This window comes from Lutra lutra, chromosome 9 (assembly GCF_902655055.1).
Source record: "Lutra lutra chromosome 9, mLutLut1.2, whole genome shotgun sequence".
Taxonomy (NCBI): domain Eukaryota; kingdom Metazoa; phylum Chordata; class Mammalia; order Carnivora; family Mustelidae; genus Lutra; species Lutra lutra.
Genome location: NC_062286.1, coordinates 107430290 through 107455680, shown reverse-complemented (window position 1 = coordinate 107455680; position 25391 = coordinate 107430290). Strand labels below are relative to the sequence as shown.

The 25391-nt window shown below is 39.0% G+C and overlaps 1 long non-coding RNA gene across 1 annotated transcript; it reads right to left on the bottom strand.

Annotated features, from left to right (window-relative positions):
* Window positions 1-8390: 8390 nt before the first annotated feature.
* On the bottom strand, window positions 8391-23837 carry LOC125109276 (uncharacterized). Its single transcript, XR_007130172.1, has 3 exons — window positions 23685-23837; window positions 8846-8929; window positions 8391-8753 (listed from the first exon to the last, which is right to left on the bottom strand). It is a non-coding gene; the product is annotated as an uncharacterized LOC125109276 (long non-coding RNA).
* Between the last annotated feature and the right edge of the window lie 1554 nt (window positions 23838-25391).

Sequence of the window (25391 nt, the reverse complement as noted above, 5' to 3'; positions counted from 1 at the left end):
AGTATTCTTGGCTGCATGTTTTTCTCATTTAGTACTCTGAATATATCATGCCAGCTCTTTCTGGCCTGCCAGGTCTCTGTGGATAAGTCTGCTGCCAATCTAATATTTTTACCATTGTACATTACAGACTTCTTTTCCCGGGCTGCTTTCAGGATCTTTTCTTTGTCACTAAGACTTGTCAATTTTACTATTAGGTGACGGGGTGTGGACCTATTCTTACTGATCTTGAGGGGGGTTCTCTGAACCTCCTGGATTTTGATGCTTGTTCCCTTTCCCATATTGGGGAAATTCTCTCCAATAATTCTCTCCAACATACCTTCTGCTCCCCTCTCTGTTTCCTCTTCTTCTGGAATGCCAATTATTCTAATGTTGTTTCGTCTTATGGTGTCACTTATCTCTCGAATTCTCCCCTCGTGGTCCAGTAGCTGTTTGTCCCCCTTTTGCTCAGCTTCTTTATTCTCTGTCATTTGGTCTTCTATATCGCTAATTCTTTCTTCTGCCTCATTTATCCAAGCAGTGAGAGCCTCCATTTTTGACTGCACCTCATTAATAGCTTTTTTGATTTCCACTTGGTTAGATTTTAGTTCTTTTATTTCTCCAGAAAGGGCTTTTATATCTCCTGAGAGGGTTGCTTTAATATCTTCCATGCCTTTTTCAAGTCCGGCTAGAACCTTGAGAATCATCATTCTGAACTCTATATCTGACATATTACCAATGTCTGTATTGATTAGGTCCCTAGCCTTGGTACTGCTTTTTGTTCTTTTTTTTGTTGTGAATTTTTCTGCCTTGTCATTTTGTCCAGATAAGAGTATATGAAGGAGCAAGTAAAATACTAAAAGGGTGGCAACAACCCCAGGAAAATATGCTTTAGCCAAATCAGAAGAGATTCCAAATCGTGAGGGCGGAGAAAGGGGATAAAAAGGGGTTCAGAAAGAAAAAAAAAAAAGAAACTATTAAAAAAAGAAAGCCAATAAAGAAAAAATATAAAAAGGAAAAAAATATATATATATTAGATAAACTAAAAAACGTTAAAAAAGAAAACGGTAAAAGTTAAAAAAAATCAGCAGAAGAAGAGAAAAAAAAAAGAAAAAGAAAAAAAATTAATTAACTGCAAGGCTAAAGAATCATGGGGAGAAAGCCATGAGTTCCATGCTTTGCTTTCTTCTCCTCTGGAATTCCGCCTCTCTCCTTGGTATCGAAACTGCACTCCTGGGTAGGTGAATTTGGTCCTGGCTGGGTTTCTAGTTGATCTTCTGGGGAGGGGCCTGTTGTAGTGATTCTCGAGCGTCTTTGCCCCAGGCGGAGTTGCACCACCCTTACCCGGGGCCGGGCTGAGTAATCCGCTCGGGTTTGCTGGGTTTGCTTTCGGGAGCTTTTGTTCCCTGAGCGCTTTCCGTAGAGTTCCGGAGGATGGGAGTGAAGATGGTGGCCTCCCGGTCTCTAGCCCGGAGGAGCCAAGAGCCCGGGGCCCCACTCCTCAGTGAGCCCTCAGAGAACAGCGCCCAATTACTCCCGTCATCCTGGCCTCTGGCCATGCTCCGAGCTGACCGAACCTGCGACCGGTTCAAGGTAACCCCGAACTGGGAGCTCACTCCTCGGCTCTGTCTCTGTAGCCGGCTTCCCCTGTTCTAATACCGGTAAGCTCTGCGACACTCAGACACCCCTGATCCTTCTGTGACCCTGCGGGACCTGAGGCCGCGCTGACCCCGCCTGGGCTTCACCCCAGTTAAGCCTCTGGAGCGATGTCCCTCAGCGGAACAGACTTTTAAAAGTCCTGATTTTGTGCTCCGTTGCTCCGCCGCTCGCCGGGAGCTGGCCCCTCCCCCCGCGGTCTATCTTCCAGTCGCTTTGGATTCACTTCTCCGCCAGTCCTACTTTCAGATAGTGGTTGATTTTCTGTTTCTAGAATTGCTGTTCTTCTCTTCAATCTCCTGTTGGATTTTTAGGTATTTGCAATCTTTAGATAAGCTATCTAGCTGATCTCCCGCTACCTGAAGTAGTCTCAGCCTGCTACTTTTCCGCCATCTTGACTCCTCCCTCCAGAGGAAGAGTCTTTTTTTTTTTTTTAAAGATTTTATTTATTTATTTGACAGAGAGAGATCACAAGTAGGCAGAGAGGCAGGCAGAGAGAGAGAGAGGAGGAAGCAGGCTCCCCGCCGAGCAGAGAGCCCGATGCGGGACTCGATCCCAGGACCCTGAGATCATGACCTGAGCCAAAGGCAGTGGTTTAACCCACTGAGCCACCCAGGTGCCCCCAGAGGAAGAGTCTTAAGCAGACTCTGCACTTGAGAGTGGAGCCCAATGTGAGGTTTGTTCTTATGACCCTGAGATCATGACCTGAGCTGAAATCAAGAGTCAGACAGACACTTAACCAACTGAGCCACCCAGGAACCCTGAGATTGCTTTCTTAGTTTTTCTTTCTGCTGCTTCATTATTAGTGTGTAGAAATGTAATGGATTTCTGTAGCCTATGACCTTATTGAATTCATTCATCAGTTCTAGTTTTTAGGTTGGGTCTTTGTTCTCTACATATGGTGTATATTTTCTATATATATATTTTCTATGTATGGTGTCCTGTCATCTGCAAATAGTGAAAGTTTTACTTCTTTACCAATTTGGATGCATCTTATTCCTTTTTTTTTTTTTTTTTTTTTTGGCCAATTGCTGTGGCAAGGACTTCCAGTAATATGTTGAATAAAACTGCTGAGAGTGGACATCTTTGTATTGTATTTGATCTTGGGGGGGGGGAGCTCTCAGTTTTTCATCATTGGGTATGAAGTTAACTGTGGGTTATTCATATATTGCCTTTATTAGGTTGAAGTATGTTCCCTACAAACCTATTTTGTTATGAGTTTTTATCATGATTGGATGTAGTACTTTGTCAGATGATTTTTCTACATCTATTGAAATGATCATATGATTTAATTCTTCTTATTGATGTGCTATATCACATTAATTGATGTGTAAATATTGAACCACCCCTGTGTTCCGGGAATAAGTCTCACTTGATTGTGGTGAATGATTTTTTAATATATTGTTGGATTCAGTTTGCTAATATTTTGTTGAGGATTTTTGCATCTGTGTTCATCAGATTTATTGACCTGTAGTTCTCTTTTTTTGTAGAGTCTATCTGGTTTTGGTATCAGGGTAATGTAAGCCTCATAGAATGTATTTGGAAGTTTTCCTTCCTCCTCTATTCTTTGGAATAGTTTGAGAAGAATAGGTATTAACAGTCTTTAGAATTACAATTTGGCATACACAGATTTGAATAGTGACCCAAATATTGTTGTTTGTTGTTTAATGAGAACTTTTCCCTTTTTTTTTTCAGTAGGCTCCATGCATGGGCATGGCTCCACGCTGGGCATGGGGCTTGAAACTTACAACTTTGAGATCAAGGGCCTGATGCTTAACCAACCAAGCCACCAAGATGCTTCTGATATTTATCCTTCTTTGAATGTTTGATAGAATTCACCTGTAAATTCATCTGGTCCTGGACTTGTGTTTGTTGGGAGATTTTTAATTACTGATTTAATTTGATTGTGAGTAACTGGTCTGTTCAAATTTTCTATTTCTTCCAGATTCAGTTTTGGTAGTTTATATATTTCTGGGAATTTTTGTAATATTCTTGTATGATGAACACTTTGACGTTTTTAGAGAGTACAGATCAGTCATTTTTTAGAATGTCCACCAATTCTAATTTTCCTTGAGGTTTCCTCATGACAAAATTCAACTTACACATTTTTTTGACAATAATATCAAAGAAGTGATGATAACTTTTTCTTCACTGCGTTATGTCAGGAGATTTCTATTTGTCCCATTAGTGGTGATAAGAACATTGGTCACTTGCTTAAGGTGGTATCTGCTAGGCATCTCCACTGTAAATTTACTATTTTTCCCCTTATAATTAAATAGCTCATAGAGAGATTCTTGAGACTATGTAAATAACTTATTCTTTCTTTTTTAAAAATATTTTTAGGCTTAAAGAAAAGTTATGAAAATTGTACAGAGTTCCAGTATACCCTGTATTCAGCTTCCCCTTATGTTAGCAGCTTGCAGAAATATAGTGCAATTGTCAGATCAGGAAATTAACATGAGTAGAACACTCTTAACTATAGATCTTACTAGAATTTCACCATTTTTTTTTTCCCTAATGCTATTTTTCTGTACCAGGATCCAGTATAGGATCCTGTATTGCTTTTATTTGTTATGACTTCTTAATCTCCTCTAACCTGTGATTATTTCTCAGTAATGCCTTGTTTTTTTGTGACTCTGATTCTTTTAATTCGGGTGGTTATTTATTTTTTAGACTCTCAGAGTTTGTTCTATTCGCCTGATTAGACTGGGTTATACACTGATGCCAAGAATGGCACAGAACTGTTGTGTTTTTGCCAGTATGTGATACCAGGAGATCATCATGCTGATAAATTTTATTGATGATGAAGTTAACCTTGACCACTTGGTTAAGGTGGTACCTGCTGAGTTCCTCTACTGTAAAGTACTGTTTCTCCAATTATAAACTGATCAATATTTGGGGAACATACTTGGAGACTATGCAAATGTATTGTTTCTCCTCAAATTTACACCATTGATTTTAGCACCTATTGGTGGATTTGCCTACAGCAGTTATTACTGTGGCCTTTGCCTAATGGTGATTTTTGTCTGAGAGACTGTTCCTTAATAAAACTTTACTCACTAGTTTTAGCATCTTTGATGATTCTTGACTGAATGGTTACTGTTATGGTTGCTGTCAAATAGTGATATACTAAATTCTCAATCTTGTTTCTTAATAAAGAGCCCGAGTTTTTCAGGCATATAAACTAGAACTGGTAAATTCCTATTGCCATCTTTGAACCTACTGATTCTATTTCACGTAGTTGTAGTGTTAGATTCCGATGACTATATTTGAGTCTAGCATTTCTAGATGGTCACTGAAACAAGGGTTGCTTTAGGAAGACCTCAGAGGAATTAAGGTAATTCTATGGGGCTATACCATATCTTTGGAGCTTTGTAGTTTTCACTGCATTTGGGTGTTAGGCATAACAGTAGACCTTTTGCAGGATTATTCAAGCTTATTAAGGGACCCAGGCTTTTATATGGTGGCTTCCCCTCTTCTAGGTCATATTAGTTCTTGGCTGGATTCTCTGCATTTGGATGGCAGAAGAGAGAAGGAATTTGGAGAATTGCTTGGGGGTTCTTGTGGCCAAGCACCTAGTATGGCACATAGTATGTCTGCTTGCATTCCATTGGCCAGGATTTGGTTACATTGTCATTCTAACTACAAGGGAGTCTGGGAAATGTAGTTTATCTGTATGATCAAGAGGTGGAAGGAATGGCTTCGTTGAAACTTAGCAGTTTCTCTTGTAGTTTTGATTCTTGGACATTATCAGATGGCACTATGAAGCCTCACATTTGGCTCAGAGGTGGTTAATTAGTGTGTTGTGTTAAATGCATTAATTACGTAGGGACATCTGTGAGTTTAGGGCTCTGCCTAATTTACAAAAAGAAGGCTTCCTTGCTTTTTCATTCCAGTTGGCTTTGCAGCAACCTTCCTATTTCCCCTGATAGCTCTTCTCCCCTTCAATACACTGTCTTGATAAATTTTTACTTCAATAAATTACTAAATCAAAGTGTTCCTCCACCAAGCAGTATACCACATCTTTAGAAAAAAAGTCATAAATCACTGTTCAACCCCAAGTCCTCATAAAATAATCTGGAAGGGCTGAAGGAATCAGAAGATTTCTTTCTTTTTTTCTTTTCTTTTCAGATTTTTATTTGTTTATTTGACAGACTGAGATCACAAGTAGGCAGAGAGGCAGGCAGAGAGAAAAGGGGAAGCAGGCTCCCTGCTGAGCAGAGAGCCTGATGCAGGGCTCAATCCCAGGACCCTGGGATCATGGCCTGAGCTAAAGGCAGAGGCTTAACCCACTGAGCCACCCAGGCACCCCTTGAATTGGAAGATTTCTTAAGGTGGAACTGCAGAACCAACATAGGGAGTAGAGAGAGCCTCTGGGAGAGAAGTCTCTTTGTTGTCTAACTTCTACCAGGGAAAAAATGGCAAAGTCAAAACACTTCGAATCTTACCGTCAGGGCACAAAATGGACTTTTAGGACACTCCTGTTTAAAAGCTCATTTAGCATTTACGGCATGACTAATATATACTATAGTCAAAACCAAAAACCAGTCTTTTTGAATTTCTACCTCTTTCAAGTGAAATATTCCCACCATCATCCACATACTAAAGAAATACTGGTCACTTCTACCACATATTGAAAGAGGCCAAACCCCTAGCAGTATGGGCAATGAACACCTATACCACTCATTAGAGAACATCATTAGAGAAACCTATTGCAGAGAGGAATGAGGCAAACCAATTGAAAGGAAAGTGGGAAAATTCTTCTAACTCTTGATGCTTCATTTTAAAGGAGTGGTGTTCTCACTAGGAACTGCATAAGATTATGCCCTGAGAGCTACTTAAGAAAATTAATAAATCTAACTCAGTATGGAGTTTTAACAGGAAATAATCTTTCCAAATCTTATGCGATTGATGAAATTAACTGTGAATCAGAACAATGTTAAGGTAATGTGGCAGGGAAAATGTTCGCAGCTGAACATAATTCCCTATGATTGATCCTGGCTGCAGAGTTTTCTGACAGCAAAAATTTATGGCAAAGTTGGCACTGCCACCATCACTTTGCTGCACTGCTGTCTCCACTGTCTGTACAGGCAGAAACACGATGGAATACTGTGCTTTTCTCTTCTGAGGCATCCCAACATTATCGTGTGATTAAAAAGAAGAAAGTCGGGCCCCTCTTCTTGTCTAATCTACATCTAGTTCTGTAATTGATGTGAAATGTGAGTTTTACATTTGGGGTCAACTGCCACATGTCCTCCCAGCTTCCACTGAGTCATGCCATCAAGCTGCCCTTTCTCATTATTATTATTTATTGTTCCTTGAACTCAGCAAGGAAAAGTGGCTCATACAATAACTCTGGCAGTGCCAAAACAAACAGACATGCTCCTGCTCTCTGAGTTGCTTAGGTTTTAGAGACACGAATGGTACTGTGCAAAAGAAAAATGCAGAGCAAATGAAGAATGGAGAATGTATATTTCCCCTTTGTCCCATTTCTTGTGCCATTGACTATACTCTCATTGATTCAATGAAGAAAAGCTTGCTTGAAATATGTATCTCAATTTCTGAATGATAGTTTGAAAAATAGTGAGAAGATTTAGATATTTCAATGACTGTTAATGAAAAAGTATTTTATAAATTCCACAGATTTAGGAATTTTAGTTCTTGGCAGAAAAAGAATTCAGATTAATCTGGGAAATGTTTCTTAAAAAGAGAATACTACTTAATATTCCTGTTAATGTAAGTGTAAGTATAGGGAAGAAATTTGGAGGACTGAAATCACTGAGTATCACATTAGAATACTCTTAACAACTTGTTATTCACAATTTTAATTTAAAGTATTAAATGTTATAGCATGTGAACTTTGTATTGGAAGCTTCCCCTGGAGCTAATTGTAAAGGTTAAACATTTTTATGCACAGAGGAAGAAGTCAAGTCTTGATAGAGACTCAAATGACTATCAAATGAATGAATGAATGAATGAACGGATGAATGAATCTTTCATGGTTGTTTTCCATCAAATCATTTTTCCTACCTTTGTTTTTTAAAAAAATATCTGCTATAGTCTCCTCTCTTATCTCTTTCTAAAATACTTTATGTCTATATATTTGCCCATCTGGTGGACCTTTGCTGTTGTTTTTCTGTGCAGTATCTCTTCTCTCTTCTGGTAATAGCATTCATGTTCCCTGAAGACCTTTTTTCCTCCATAATCAGGTCATGTTATTTGGGCAAATCTGACTCCACCCCCATATTCCAGTGTGTTCACATGACCCAGGCTTATCAGGGATGAACTTGTGACCTATATCTATCCAATCATAGTGAATCCCAGCACTTTTGCTGCAGATATAGGAAGTATGGAAGGGGGAATGGGGGGAAGCTGATTATATATATATATATATATATATATATATATATATATATACACACACACACACACACACACACATATATGTGTGTATATATATATATATAATCTTGTTTGTCTGTTGGCCGTACTAAGAAGGTGAGAAACTGTTCTAGAGCTGTTAAGTGCCATCTTGGATTATAGTGGTTGAGTCTGTTTTGAAAAGGGTCCATCGAGAACAGATGCAATTCCTGAGTGTTCTGTAGACATTGTTTGAATTCCTAGACATAATAGTTTCTGAAACCAGTTATGGGTGTTGAGTCAATACAATTTTAATTAGTCTTACAGCAGTTGAGTTGGGTTTGTTGTCAGTTTGTTAGGGTTTAGATGGATTGATTAGTCTTCTTCCCAAACACTTCAGCATCTTTATTTGAGAGAATAACATAAACTAGAATTATAGCATTGTTTCCTAGAAAGCTTTCTTTATTTCTTTTATCACTACTAGATTTTTGGTATCCTCCTTGCTTTTTCTCATGCAAAGTAAATGCTGCATAAGTGTCTCAATGCATTATTGTTTACATTAGGAGAATAGAAGAACTTGTCAGCTATACTTTAGGTTATAACACTGTCATTGCTAGGGCTTTGGGTTAAATTGTGTCTCAGTGAAATCTTTCCCTCATGACTGTACTTTGTCTGAATCCTGTCTCCAGGGAGAGGAAATGTTTCTGTCATTCTCCGTCTTCCTGAGGAAGCATGTCTCCAGCCTTGCAAAGTCATCACACCTGAAAAAATCACCACCAGGCTGTGTTAACACAACAGATCCCTCCCATGTTTTAATTATGTTGCGTGCCCCCACCCCCTTAAAGCCACTTACTTCTGTGGTGTCCTGATCACTGACTGATTGCCTTTCCTGGAACGGACACGCACAGTATGTGATTTAAATTCAAAATCAGGAAAACTTAAGAGAAAAAGAAAAAGGAGAGGTGTTGCTTTATGTTCTCTTATTTATTTCTTTTATTTTTTAATGTATCTACTTTTTTTTATTATGTTAGTCACCATACAGTACATCATTAGTTTTTGATGTAGTGTTTCATGACTCATTGTTTGCATATAACACCCAGTGCTCCATATATCACATGCCCTTCTTAATACCTATCACTGGGCTAACCCATACCCCTACACTGCCCACTCTAAAACAGTTTGTTTCCCTGAGTCCATAGTCTCTCACTATTCGTCTCCCATCAGATTCCCAACCTGTTCATTTTTCCCATTCTTCTCCTAATGTACTAATGTACTAATGTACTAATGTACTAATGTACTACTCCTAATGTACTCCATGCTGTTCCTTATGTTCCACAAATAAGTGAAACCATATGATAATTGATTTCCTCTCCTTAACTTATTTCACTCAGCATAATCTCCTCCAGTTCCATCCATACTGATGTGAAAGTTGGGTATTCATCTTTTCTGATGGCTGAGTAATATTCCATTGTATATATGAACCACATCTTCTGTATCCATTCATCTGTTGAAGGGCATCTCAGCTCTTTCCACAGTTTGGCTATTGTGGTCATTGCTGCTATGAACATTGGGGTTCATGTGCACCTTCTTTTCACTATGTTTGTATCTTTGGGGTAAATACTCAGTAGTGCAATTGCTGCATCATAAGGTAGCTCTATTTTTAACTTTTTGAAGACTCTCCACACTGTTTTCTAAAGTGGCTGTACCAACAACGTAAGAGGGTTCCCCTTTCTCCACATCTTCTCCAACATTTGTTGTTTCTTGCCTTGTCCATTTTTGCCATTCTAACTGGTGTAAAGTCCTTTCTCAATGTAGTTTTGATTTGAATGTCCCTGATGGCTAATGGTGAGGAACATTGTTCCTGTGTCTGTTAGTCATTTGTATGTCTTCTTTGGGGAAGTGTCTGTTCATGTCTTCTGCCCATTTTTTGACTTGATTATTTGTTTTTTGGGTGTGAGTTTGAGAAGTTCTTTATAGATTGTGGATATCAGCCTTTTATCTGTAGTGTCATTTGCAAATATCTTCTCCTATTCTGTGGGTTGCCTCTTTGTTTTGTTGACTATTTCCTTTGCTATGCAGAAGCTTTTGATCTTGATGAAGTCCCAAAAGTTTTTTTCTTTTTTGCTTTTGTTTCCCTTGCCTTTGGAGACGTGTCTTGAAAGAAGTTGCTGTGACTGATGTCGAAGAGGTTACTGCCTAAAGTTCTCCTCTAGGATTTTGATGGATTCCTGTCTCACATTGAGGTCTTTCATCCATTTTGAGTTTATCTTTGTGTATGATGTAAGAGAATGGTTGAGTTTCATTCTTCTCTATATAGCTGTCCAATTTTCCCAGCACCTTTTTTTGAAGAGCCTGTTTTCTTTCCATTGGAATTTTTTTCCTGCTTTGTTGAAGATTAGCTGACTATATAGTTGTTTTCTTATTTATAACATGATAGCTTTTATTACTTCTTGACTTTATTTCTCCTTGGTTTGACTCATGTTTAGGAGGTGATGGAACATGAGGACCCCATAGTCTTATACTGAATCCTCGCCCCTCTGTTCACCAAGTGTATAATTTTGGGCAAATAACTTAAATTTCTTATTCTGTTTTCTTATAAAAAAATGCATTAACCATACATATCATGCATTAACCATGACAACATGATGTTGTCAGAATTGAGATAATACACATAATGCATTTAGGATAGTGCCTTTTATATAGAAAGCACTCAGTTAAGGTCAGCTCCACTTTAGTCATCTTCTTTACTTATTAGAATAGGCAGCCCCTTCTGAAGTAATTTGAGGTGCCTCAGAAAGGTTTTACTTTTCCTTAAATGTTTATCCCTCTGTCTCTGCTGAAATTACCTTTATGCCCCATCTTATGTTTAATGTTGAAGGCCCCTATTAAAATGTAACAGCTTTAGCCCTTATATATTTTTAATTCATTTATTAATTCCCAACAGAGATCAGATTCTGGAGGTATGAGGAACAGGATGAATTAGTGGAAGAAGACAGGCCAAAACTCAGAGTTGTTTTGTTTCTGATTCCAGGGCTTTGGGAGAGATAAGAATAGGATGTTCAAAGAAGAGGACCTCACCTGGCCAACCAGACAGCCAGAGTCAGCTGGCGAGCAGCGGGTGTCGGATGTCAAAGGTAAAGGCTCTACCGCCTCTTGGTTGGATGTTGCAATGGGGAGCCCACAGTTGATATCCATGCTGGATGGCATAAAGGTACTCTAGGTAGCAGCTGGAAGTCAGTCAGGAGAACAGAAACTGATCTAATTTGAAATGAGAGGAAATTAAAGCAGGGAATTGAACACACAGTTGATGGAAGAACTGAGATGCCAAAAAGAAGCTGGTGAAGAAATGTACCAGCAGAATCAGGGTGCCATTACCATCCCTGGAGTGAAAAGTACAAGGAAGCAGATGGTATATCTGTGACTGGGTGACTGGTAGCTGAGGCCACCTAGCAAAAGCTAGAGCCCCAGTGGGCCTCTCTGGCAGGAACCAAAGGCATGGAGAAGGCACAGTTGCTCCCTAAGGCATTACAACACTACCTACAAAAGAGAAAGATGAGGAGAATACCCTGCCATCTCCCTTTATTCTGTCCTGTAACCTCCTGTAGGGTCTCCAATTGGGTGAACATGGCTAAAGCAAGTTGGTATAGGAACCGGGAGAACAGAGGTTGCAGAGCTTTCCTCAATGATATACAGAGTAAATCAGGAGATGGGGCCAAGAGTGATCTAAGAACAATGAAATGATGGACACTTTATTGAGTGGAAGAAGGAAAATCCCTTTCCTATGGTCAAATAATGTGACACTGAGAAATTTGAGTTGTCAAAAGGTCTTCTTTATGTTTGCCATGCACATCAGGGATTTTGGCTTGGTTTTTAAAAGGTCTAGACTTAAATGTAGAATATTATTCACCTAGTTTTTCTCAAAGGGTAAATTCTTTGCATTAGAAACAACCGTACAGCTTGTTCAGCACGCTAATTCCTGGGTTTCATACCAGATCTTCTAAATGTATTTCCCTTATTGTGTTATCCACTGGTTTGCCTACTTCTCTCAATGTTATAAATGAGATTTGTGTTCATATAACTTTTTGAATTTAAAATTAGGAAAGTCACTCCTTGAACAAACTTTGCTTCATTTCTTTTTCCTCCTGGATGATGGTTGATGCTGTCCTTAAGAACTTATACTCTACTGGCCTGTTCAATATCCACCCAAAGGTTCTGCGCAGGACTTAGATCACTGATGAGAAATGTCTCTTGTCCAGAGATTGATGGTTAACTCCAGAGAAGGGCAACAGATTCTCAAGCATTCTCAAGTTAACAAATCTCCCATCCCAGGAACAGGGTTGCATAATTGAAAAGTTAGAAATAGAAACCAGAGGAATTCCTTGGTGCAAGAGGTCAGTGAGATAGATTCCCCAGCTGGATTGCAGAGCACGCTGCTTAGTGGACTCAGGAAGCCATTTCGTGTATTTGAAGTCAATCGCCTTGTATTTTCCTCAGTGTTGCTGTAAATGATTTGGTTTTCACTGCTAGAACTGGTGACATTTCGTTGCACATGTAATGAACACAGATCTGAACACAGTTGGCGTGGGTTAAGTATTTCTTCGGTGCACGAGCTAAGACTTGCATCTTTTCCGACCCTGTTTTCCTTCTTCAAATTGGGAATAGCTGCTGTGCTTCCCTTACAGAGTAGTTGGAAGAATTACGTCTATTAATTTAATAAGGATTTATTTATTGAGTGCCTCCCATGTAATGGGTCTCATGTTAGAACTATAAAGACAGCATTCTTGTTTTAAAGGGCATTATAGCTTCTAAAGGGAATCTGTGTGTGAGAGCAGTCTATATTTTTCAGTGTTTCATTGAATTAAAAGCTATTATTTAAAGTGTTTTAGAAAAATCATTTGCTACAGCTTGGTTGAGATAGATATCAGTTTCCTACTTATGGGATCTGCAAAACAGATTTGAAATGTCAGTGACTTAAACTTGAGGACCTCCAGAAAGGGAGTCAATGATGCCCAGGGTGCTACAGACAGGTCTAAATCCTCATTAGTGGGGGGAAGAAGAAAAAGTGAGTAATAGGAGGATTATTAAAAGACAACAATTTCAGGGGCACCTGGGTGGCTTAGTCAGTTAAGTGTCTGATTCTTGATCTCAGCTCAAGTCTTGATCTCAGAATTGTGAATTCAAGCCACACATTGGGCTTCATGCTGGGCATGGAGTCTACTTAAAAAAAAAAAAAGTCAATCGGAGAAAGACAACTATCATATGATCTCCCTGATATGAGGGAGAGGAGATGCAACATGGGGGGGTTAAGGGGGTAGGAGAAGAGTAAATGAAACAAGATGGAATTGGGAGGGAGGCAAACCATAAGTGACTCTTAATCTCACAAAACAAACTGAGGGTTGATGGGGGGAGGGGTGTTGGGAGGGGGGTGGGATTATGGACACTGGGGAGGGTATGTGCTATGGTGAGTGCTGTGAAGTGTGTAAACCTGGTGATTCACAGACCTGTACCCCTGGGGATAAAAATATATTATATGTTTATAAAAAAAATAAAATTAATAAAAAAAATTAAAAATAGCTGCCTGAGAGCAAGAAATACTGCAATCAAAGGAAAAAAAATAAATAAAATAAAAAGACAATAAATTCAAAAAGACTGGAATGAAATGCAAAGAGGAACAAAGCATAGTAGCTAATGTCTGTGACAGTTACCCCCCCAGACATCTCTCTGTTGTTCAAAGAGTGATTCCAACAGAATATATATTACTCTTACTTTGGCTCATATGAGAAAGTTTGGCAAGAAAAAGAGAATTGGATGGAAGGTCATTGTGTGGGCTTTGAACCAAGTTTGTGCCACTCAGCTGTGTGACGGGCCAAAGTTATAATCCTGTTCCTCAGTTGTGAAATGGGAAAAATGACCATTTCCCAGACTCACAGAGTTGCTGGAAGGTTCAAAGCTGCCAGATATGTAAAGTGCTTGTTGATATACCAGCAGCTTCTCATTCAGTCAAGGTTTGCTTTCTTTTCCTACTGTGTCATTCTGGCCCAGGTTGTTTTCTAGTCTAAGTTTTGGAGCTGGAGACATATTGTTGTACTGTACTGAATGAAAAATGTCCTGCCCAGGGATCTTTGCAAGATAAGAAGGAGTTATCATACTATAAGGAAAATTTACCCACAACCCTTGAAGCAGTGTCAAACCTATTTTCATAAGTTAAGGTGATAGCACGGTGGGTGGCCTATCAAAATCTCTTTCATCAAAGGCAGAAATCTCTCAATTTCCATGTAGAAGATTTGGGGAAATAAAAGAAAGTTAATCAGGTTTCTCTACTACTTTGTAGGTTCTTCAGCATTGTACTCATTAGACTTATATTGGATGGACTTAAGTTACCAAAGAAGAATTGTAGTAGGTTATACCGAATTAGAGGCATCCTGGTATTAGAAAGCAATTTTTTTTTAAAATATAAACTTTTTATAAGAAATAACGAATGTTAGCAAGGATGAGGAGAAAAAGGAACCGTTGGGCACTGTTGATGGGAATGTAAATTGGTGCAGCCACTCTGGTAAATAGTATGGAGCTTCGCAGACCTGTACCCCTGGGGATAAAAATACCTATATATTTATAAAAAATAAAAAACATGGAAAAAAATTAAAAAGAGAAATACCATATGATCCAGTAATTCCACAACTGTGTATTTACCCAAAGAAAATGAAAACACTAATTTGAAAAGATATATGCATCCTTCTATTGTTATCATTTACAATAGCCAAGATATGGAAGCAACCTAAGTTATCCAACAAATGAATGGATAAAGAAGATATATACACATACATATGTGCAGTGGAATATTTTTCAGCTATAAAAAGGATGAGATCTTGCCATTTGTGACAACATGGATAGACCTAGAGGGTATTATCCTGAGAGGAATAATTCAGAGAAAGACAAATACCATATAATTTCACTTATATGTAGAATCTAAAAATTGAAACAAACAATAAAAGCAGAAATATACCCATAATTACAGGGAACCTACTGGTGGCTGACAGAGTGAGGCAATGGGCAAAATAAATGAAGTGTTGTAGGAGATACAGGTTTCCAGTTATAGAATGAATAAGTTATAGCATAGGTCCATGAATGGTATAGCATAAAAGAAAGGAATATAGGAAGGAAGGAAGGTAGGAAGGAAGAAAAGAAGGAAGAAAGGAAGGAAGGAAACAGTATAAAACAGGGAATATAGTCAATGGTATTATATAGTATTTTATGGTGACAGATGGTACTTACACTTGTGAGCATTGCATAACGTATGGACTTGAAGAATCATTATGTTGTACATCTGAAAATAATGTACTATGTTGAGTCAACTATACCTCAAATTAAAAAAAGAACTATGTACGGGCACCTGGATGGCTCCATCAGTTAAGTGTCTGACTTCAGCTCAGGTCATGATCTCAGGGTCCTGGGATCAAGCCCTGCATTAGGCTCCACACTCAGCAGGGAGTCTGCTTGTCCCTCTGCACCTTCCTCCAGTTGTGCCCACTCTCTCTTTCTCTCCAATAAGTAAGTAAAATCTTAAAAAAATAAAAAAAATGTATAGTTTTTATTAAAGTATAACTCATATAGAGAAAAGTTAGCATCGTGTAAGTATACAGCTTGATTGAATTTTCAAAACCTAAATACACTCATGCAACCAGTGCTTAGATTAAGAATCATTACCCCAGATCTTCTATGTGTTCCTCTTTAGTCACTACCATCCTTTCCCCCCCAAAGACAACTGCTACCCTGACCTCTAGCACTGTAGACAAGTTTTGCCTGTGTATGATATAAACGGAATCACATAGGATGTAGTCTTTTGTGTCTGATTTCACTCAACTATGTTTGTGAGGTACGGTCATATCTGTGCTTTGAAAGTTATTCATTCTGATTACTCTTTAGTATTCCATTGTATAAGTTAACTATAATTTATTGATCCAAATGTTATGGAGATTTTAGTTATTCTTTGTTTTGGTCATTATGAATAGTGCTGCAATAAACAATATTGCATGAGTCCCTGGTGGTGAACAAATGCATGCATCTTCTTAGAGTATAACTATTGGGTTTTCAGGTGTACATGCATTCATCCTTAGCAAATACTGCCAAAGAGTTTTCCATAGTGACTATACCATTTACATGCCAATCAGGAGTGTATGAGAGGTTCAGTTCCACCACACCCTTGCCAAAACTTAATTTTGACTGTGGCTTTATTTTAGCCATTTTCTTTTTTTTTTTTTAAGATTTTATTTATTTATTTGAAAGACAGAGATCACAAGCAGGCAGAGGCAGGCAGGAGGGAGGGGTAAGCAGGCTCCCCCCTGAGCAGAGAGCCCGATGCGGGGCTCGATCCCAGAACTCAGGGATCATGACCTGAGCCGAAGGCAGAGGCTTTAACCCACTGAGCCACCCAGGTGCCCCTATTTTAGCCATTTTCATTGATATGCAAACAAAACAAAAAAACCCTAAACCTTAAAATAGTACATAACTCTCCCCCTGTCTCAATAGTGATGTTTCATTGTACACTAAGGAAACTATTCTTTTATGGGAGTTATCTCCACATGATGGCTAGTTTGACCTATATACAGATGACTTGAATCAATTTAGATTAACTCTAAGAGCAGCTGCATTTGGGTGAATATTGAAAATTTAAGTACTGGAAACATTCTAGGTTTGTTTTTGCTCCATACCATAAAATTCCTTTTCAGCAAAGGCTCAGCCTGGAAATTTTTTGCCCATTAAGACTGGACAGTATAAATCTGTTTACCTGCCAGAATGGAGAACACGTGCATATATTTGGAGAGAGAAAGAGCTTGAGACTCATAGAGACCTTACAACAGAGTCTGTCATATTGCGGTATCTGAGATGACATTTCTTGACTTCGTACTAGTGTTTGGAATTTCATAGCAAATATTGGAAGACCCAAAACCTTAAATTATAGCATTGATTGCATATACAAAGAGCAAAAGCAAGAACCATGGATATTCAATTAGTAGTTTTGTGTGTATGTGTATATAAAGCATGAATTTCAAGAATTGCAACTATTTCTCTGCAATATTAAAAACTGGATATAAAGAATTGATATTTAGTGAGACAGGTGTGAGAGAAACAGAATGAACAAATAGACAGAATAATCAAAAGAAAATAGGACTCAAACCATCCCAGGACAATGATATTTCTCTTAGGTATGGAGGACTAATGATTTCAGGAATTTGTCATTGAGATATTGGGTAGTAAGTAATATCCATGTTATTATTTTTATCACATTATGTTATACTTAATTTCAACTTCCCTGAAACCTCACTTGTTTGTGAGAACTAAGGAAATAACTGAATTTCACTGTCACTGTATCATTTTCTATTGCTACAGTAATGCTGTGTAACAATAACAAAACCCAGTCACATGCAGCAATAAGCATTTTGTTAGCTTATAGAATTTGTGGGATTCAGATGCTCTGCAGTGGACTTGGCAGATTTTGCTGGACTTATTTCTGTGTCTGTGGTCATATTTGGCTTAGCTTGGTTACTCTGGTGGTCTTGGCTGGGCTTGCACACATATATGGGGGTTGGCTTATCTAGCATTTATTTAGTTCATAAAGCTATAGCTGGATGGTTCTTCAGCAAATACACATTGGTTATCTCACAATTTCTGTTGGTTAGGAATCTGATTATAGCTTCGCTGGGTTTCCTGCTTCAGGGTCTCACCAGACTGCAATCATAGTGCTGATGAGGCTATGCTTTCATCAGGAGGTTTGATTGGGGAAGGGTATATTTCATTTTCACTCATTTTGTTGGCAGAATTCAATTCTTTTCAGCTGTAAGAGTGAGGCCCTCAGTTTCTAAAGATCTCTTTTGTTTTTTCTGCCCCATGGGCTTCTCCACATTTCACATATTTATGTTTCCCTCTTCAAGGCCAACAGGAAGGCAAGTGTGACTCCCCTGAGACAGAGTTTTGTATGACTAATATAATCATAGGACTGACATCCTGTCTTCTTTGCCATGTTCTGTTGCTTAGAAGTAAGTCAGAGGTCCACCCACACTCAAGAGGATAGAATTCCATAAAACTATGAATAGCAGATAGTGGGAATCATTGGTAGTCATCTTAGGGTCTATCTGCCTCAACTGGCTTTGCCCACATGTCTTGGGATCAGTTGACTGCCAGCAGATCTGAGGTGGCACGTTCATATGACAAAGGTAAAGATACAGGAGTGGGAGTGATTTTTAGCTCTCTGCTTGCATCCCATTTGCCAAACTAAGTCATATGGCCCTGAGACAGAGTTGTGGGGGGGCACTACAAAGTTACCTGGTAAAGGATGTGGAGACAGAAGGTGTAAAGAATTGGCGCCATGGACACCATACTTATTCCATCTGCATAGTCCAAGAATTCTGCCTTATGTAAATCTTATCCTTCTCTTCCTCCAGCCAGCATTTCAGGAAGAACCAACTGTTCCAGTTGGTGTCTCACAAACGCTTATAATCCCGGCTATTTCTCCTGCTGTGCCATATCCTCAAGACTATCTTCTACCTCCAAATTCTCATGTAGATGGAAATTTACACGACCCCTGCATCACCCTTTATGAGAACAATACCTGTGCAAATCTGCTTTCTCCAGAACTCTTTAACTAACTTTTCTATTTTCTACCAGAAGAGGGGAAAATATTACCCAATCTTATTCCTTGTCTCAGAGAATCATTCATGAAATTAGTTTCTGACCACTGCCCCTCTCTTTTCAGGGTTGAGGCCACACTTACCAACATGACTTCCCCACTTACCCACCACATGTTCAGATAGTTGTACAACTTACTAACCACTGTGAGTTCTTTTCTGATTTAAAAAATGTTCCAGGACTTGTTATAGGCTTATGCCTCTCAGCACTGGCTGCATGTTAGAGTTACCTGGGGAGCTTTTAAAAATACTAATGACCAAGACAGACCCAAGAACAATCTCTGAGAGTTAGTTCCAAACACTGACATTCCTAAACTTCCCCTAGATGATTATGATGTGTAGCCAAGATGAGAACTCCTATTTATAGATAAACATGTAGACCAGGGTGTCTCAAATAATAAATACACTTAAGATTTTGGAGCTCAGAGCAGGTAGTATATTCCTATTTAACTATGGTAAAAAGCATTATCTCTTTCAAGGGATTTTTCATGAGAACTTCTTTTTGCCTCTCTATATAGATTAGGAATCACATATGCTCTGAAATATCTTCTCATCCAGCACCCTGGTACCACAGATGAGATAAACAAAAGTCCAGAGGGATTTATTTGCTTGCCCAAGTTCATATGACTAATTAAAGCGTAGCTAGGGTCATGAATATTCTTTTTCCTTTTCCAACATCAATTTATTTTCAAAACATGGATTTAAAAGTTTTGGTAGTAACAAGTTGGGTTCTGTAATCTTCCCAATATACATAAAACTATCCATATTTTCTGTTGTTGACCAAACATAGAAGCGGGTCTTTCAGAAGTTAATGGAAAATTCTAGAAAACAAATTACATGGAGCTTTCTAGGGTGAAACTCAAAAGGCTATCTAATGCCCTTGGCTCCAAAGCTGTCTTTCAGATCATTCTAAAAATTAAACACCTAGTTTTAAAGGGTACAGCGGAGTGTCTCAGTGTGCTATTTATTATTGAAAACTTTGGTTGTCTTTATTCTAATTTAGACACACAGCTGTTTTGGGAACATAAAGAAATAGACGGCATTATTAGAAGTCTTTGTGTGTATTTAATGCTTTAAAGATAGTTTCTTGAAGTAGTCTATGGATATACATTTGATATCCATACTTAAATTTGTTAAATTGTGGGGCGCCTGGGTGGCTCAGTGGGTTAAGCCTCTGCCTTCGGCTCAGGTCATGATCTCAGGGTCCTGGGATCGAGCCCCGCTTCGGGCTCTCTGGTCAGCGGGGAGCCTGCTTCTCCCCCCCTCTCTCTGCCTGCCTCTCTGCCTGCTTGTGATCTCTCTCTCTCCGTCAAATAAATAAATAAGTAAATCTTAAAAAAAATTGTTAAATTGTGAGAAAAGGAAAAATTCTGGTCTGTGCTAAGTACTTACTGCTCCTTGTGCTATGTGAAATACAGTAGAGTAAATAGTAAAGCTGTGAATCTTAAGCTATAATGTGCACCAGACTCACCTGGAGGGATGTGAAAACAGGCTTCTAATCCTGCCCTCAGTATTTTTAATCAGTCGGTCTAGAGTGGTGTAGTAACCATGTCTTCTATCTGCTATACTCTAATGCTTTGACATCTGGACTTTTGCTGACTCTGGAGGGACTGTCCTTTCTGGTGCCAACCCCTTCCTAGAAATAGTAAACAATTCACCCTGGAGCTTTGCTTTTTCAAATGCATACCACTCAATCCAGACTCCAAGCCCTATCATTTTACCTACCTTCCCTAATCATCAGAGAATTAGGTTCCAGATAATTAGAGATAGTTCCTATGTTCCAGAGCCTGCTGAAATTATCAAACTAGCAAATAACTTAATCTGTTTGTCTTACCTCTCTAGTTCCTTCCCCCAGAAACCAAAATAAAAGATCTTGCCCTCCCTGCCCAACCCCACTTTGTCTCCCGACTGACCCTGGTGTCTCAGAGGTCATCCTGCCCCCTCCTCTTATGATCTGAGAGTATAACAAAGCATCTTTTTTTTTTTTTTTAAAGATTTTATTTATTTATTTGACAGAGAGAGATCACAAGTAGACGGAGAGGCAGGCAGAGAGAGAGAGAGAGAGAGAGGGAAGCAGGCTTCTTGCTGAGCAGAGAGCCCGATGTGGGACTCGATCCCAGGACCCTGAGATCATGACCCAAGCCGAAGGCAGCGGCTTAACCCACTGAGCCACCCAGGTGCCCCACAAAGCATCTTTTTAATAGCAATGATCTTCAGATATGTTGGGTTTATCATGAAGTGATTAATAATCAAACCTACATTAAAAACAAGTGGGGTATAAGAATTTGCATCTCTAACACATTTTCAGGGGATATATTTTGAGAACCAGTTTTCCTAAAACCTTTGAAAGTTGTCATGTTTAGTTCTGTTAGTAGGGGATAGTGAGTAAGGGGTGGAAGCTGATGGAGGGGTCCTGTGGGGCATACAGAGAATGGAAAGTTTTGTAAAAGCTGTTTCATCTACTTAATCATTACACTTCTATACTTATTAAATCATTTTATTTCTAGTTGAGTCCTCCTATAAGAGCTGTGTTATTATTTCTATGCCCTAATACTATGGTCTTCATTGAATTACTTGTGGAACTAGAATACAGAAAGGTTTTAAGTGCATTGATTTAAAGTCCAGCAGTGTTTCTGACACTGAGTTATGTGACTTTGGGAAATTCACTTTATATCCCGGAGCCTTAGTTTCTTCTCTGTAATATGTCCGCAATAATAATACCTACCTCATACGGCTAATGTAGGACTAAATGAGCTAAATGCCAAGAAAGTGCTTAGTTCTTATTATGGCATATAGTTAGATTTCAAAATGCAAGTTGTTACTGAAGTTATTTTGGGGGTAAAACACAGGATTGTAATCAATTTCATTGTCTTGCCCTTTAAATAATACAATTTTATGACTGGAGTTGTGAATTAAGAACAATGGTATATGATCAAAGGATTCTAAAAATAAAATTTCACTACATTTGTTGTTCCATAAAATTGAAAACCAGAATCCCCGGATGAAACTCCCTGAGATTGTTCTATAAGTGATAAAACTACAATTGGTATGATCTTATCCCAAGATTTTATGTCAGAAGAAAGTTGTTTTCCAGGATATGCTTTAGTCTCACTCCTTCTTTGGCAGGGTCAATGGTACAATGATACATGGTGTAATTTCTCCACATGTGGCTACATGGTCAGAATAGTGGCTGTGCAAAAACAGCCACTTCTAGCCCAACATGTCTGCTATGTGCCTCACTTTTGAGTCATGACACTTCCTGTCACAGACAAGCTTTCACTTGTAGGCACTTTGAAGTGTTCTAGCAGGAAGGGGGAAGTGACTGTTTCTTCTTTTATGTTCATCACCAACATAAATGACAGATATACTTTGATTATAGTATAATTTCATTTTAATTTATGGGGACCAAATCCATAGGAAAAAATATTAAAATTTTCAGATATCCAGTGGTGTGATGACTAAATTTGTTCCTTGTGTATTTATGGTACATCTTTTGTAATACAACATAAGGTACATATGATATTCTCTCTGAGCTGATGGTACTGACAGTTTGGCTCAGGAAAAAAAGATTTTATGTTTCAGTGGGAAAGAAAAGCTGAAAAAGAATATTTTAATAGAGTTGATTGTGTTGAATAAACAGTGATTGGGTAACTGTGAATAGTGTTAGTGTTGGGGATAGGGTTAGAAACGTGAAGCGTAACCAGTATTTCCCAATGTTTAAGGCAGTGTTTTTAAAACTGTGTGCTGTAGGTCACAAATGGCATTTTTGAAAAATGAAACAGAACAAGAAGTATTAGAGTGCATCATGCTGGGTAAAGGAAAGTATTTATATGCAGGTGTGTGTGCATGTGTGTGCACTCAGTTTGTGACATACAGTCCATTTCTTCAGTGGATCATGGCTGAAAAAAAAGTTTGAAAAACGCTGATGTAGGTATTTGAAATTTTCTTTTTTTAATTGACATAGAGCCAGATAACTTTGGATCCCATGGTGAGCTGATTTTTTTTTTTTCAATCTCTTTCATTTTTTTCTGATTAGTTAGAAAATCTCCATTTGGCACTAATGCATTTCTGTCATCTCTGTAACTCCTGTGAGTCTTCCTTTTAAAGAAGAGAAGCAAGCCTCAGGAACAGGGTCTAGGGTGGGAAGCATTTCTGTTTATGTTCTATTGGAACGTCTCTCATATACTTTTGTCTACTTCAATGTTTTCCACAAGGACTTGTTATTTTTTCAGTGACTTGATTTAAGCAAAACAAAAAAAAAAAGGGGAGGGATGTTGAGAAGAAAATATCAAGTGGTTTATCTATGGCAAATAATGCTGAAGGAGTTCTGAGATTGGCTGGGGAGTTTGGGAACCATTTTGGTGTCTTGGGCTGCATTACCCTCCCTGGAGTTCAGGGCCATCTGGTAGACTTGCCCTTGGCAGGCACGACTGGAGCCTTCTTCATGAAGCTGATTAGGCTAGTTGCCATGGGCATCCCCAGACTTCCCAGGTGTTGCAGGTGTTACAGGTGACAGCTACATTTCCCCCACAGAAATGAAGAAAACATTGGCAGCTTTGTCCCAGGAAGTACCCTGTGCTGGCCTCCCACTGCTAATACCTACCACCGTCTAACATTTTCATCAAAGACAGTGTCTTGGGTCTTAGAACTTTTCACTTTTTCTTAGATTTGCCATATCATCTATCTATCTATCTCTATATATATCTAGATATTGTGTGTGTGTGTGTGTATATATATATATAATATTATAATATATATATGTATGTACATATATACATACATACACACTTATGTATATATATAAAATATATTAAAATGTTTATATATGTAAGTTTATACAAAATATGTAAAAATCTTGATTTTATATATATATATATCTACACTACACACATGTACATGCACACATACATATATACGTATATATGTATATTTTTCTTATACCTAAGCATTGCCTCAGCAGGGAAAAAATACCATCTGGATAGGAAAATCAAATTGGGTGATGATACAGACCTCACTAAGGACAGATAACCAAGCTCACATGCCCATTTTCAGTGGCCACCCTGAGAGCCGGCTCTACTTCCTGGCCAGGTCATGACGGAAAATTATTTTGGGCCTTTGTGTGCAGAGAAACCTGAGAAAACCAAGTGTGGCCTGAGGCCTGAAGTCCAGCTGGCCTTGTTGTCCTTTCTCTGAGTAAAGAGCCTAAAAATAAAACAGAGACAACAAGTGTTAACACAGGCATCAGTTCTCGTTTCTGGTACAGATAACACGCCTTTTAATGGAAGAATAAGTAGGCCGGCAGGTAAATTGAGAGTTGCCTTTGTCTTGTCCTAGATTTTTCTGTATCAACACCAGGGCTTATTTTCTCTTTCTTTCAATTAGCTTGGAACAGTTTTGAGATTCCTTCTCCCACCTCCAGGGGTGAGAGCCAGTAGGGCGGCTAAAATGCCATCTGCATCTTCAGTGAACCGACCTTCCCCTGGGGGCGCAAGTTGTACCCTCTACTGGGGTAGGAATACTATTGTCCAGTTCTATGTTAAGACTCAACTTGCACCCCCAAACCATTATGAATTTCCTTTCTTCTTTCTTCCGGGATCCCTTTATGAGTGACATCATTTGGGAGGCAACACTTTGATCCTGATGGAAGACAGCTTTGTGAAAGGAGGTTGCAGATTTTGAGGGAAAGTCCATATTTCTGCCCATATGGCTTTGGCTGTACTTGCTTTGCTAAATAGAGTACAGAGGAAATACAGACAGAATGAATTGCCCAGCGATTTATGCCTTTGGCATGTTGTTCGGGGGGCTTCAGAGAAACAGGGGAGAGGACCAAAGGGTTCTGCATTTCATTTTAAAAATAGCCAGCCTTGGGCTCCCCCTCTTCCTGCTCCTATCTCCTCTTCTCACAGGGAGAGCTTTTGAAAGGGATTCCCCTCCCCCATCTCTCCCCCTTCTCCATCCCTTCTTCTTCCCACTGTATCTCTGACGCCAGTTTATTTGAATGGCAAGATTTTTCTGAGCTGGGATAAGTGAGATACAGGAAATCACTTTTGAAAGACTTCTTTATGCTTGTTGTCATCATCACCTTAGTATGAAGGACAACCAGAGGGTCCGGTGACGAAAGCGGAGGCCTGGGCCAGCAAGGACATTTAAGGAGCCAGAGGTAATAGAGACAGAACCGATCATCCACAGAGGTCAACGGCCAAGGCCGAGGTGGTGAACTTCACTTGCTCTGTCCCATTGGTGGAACTTCAGATCACATCCTGAAATCTCAGATTTCTTTAGATGTTTTATTGTGCTGCTAATAACAATCAGGGTCAGGGGGCAATCCAAAACACCAAAATACTACTCCGCCCCTTCCACTCTCTGAAGTTCTTGATGCTTTGCGCACCTCTATGGCCAGGATTACATGGTGACCAAATGCCCTTCCTTACACTGAAAATTAGGAATATTTTACCTAATTCTGAGTTGCTTGCACTCTGCTATAGCTGAGCCCAAACCTAGGATGATTTTGCTTATACTGAGGACTGTGTACGTTCAGGTTTTGGTTTCCAAAGTGGGTAGGAAGAGGCTCTTTTCTTACCCACCCCCCAGTCAAAATGTTTAAGTGGTTTATTAAGGCTCTGCAGAACTGAATGAAGTAATTAATAGTTTCCTGTTATTCAAGTGCTTAATTCTGCATATATTTAGGTCCCTGGTTCTCAAAATATGGTCTCTAAA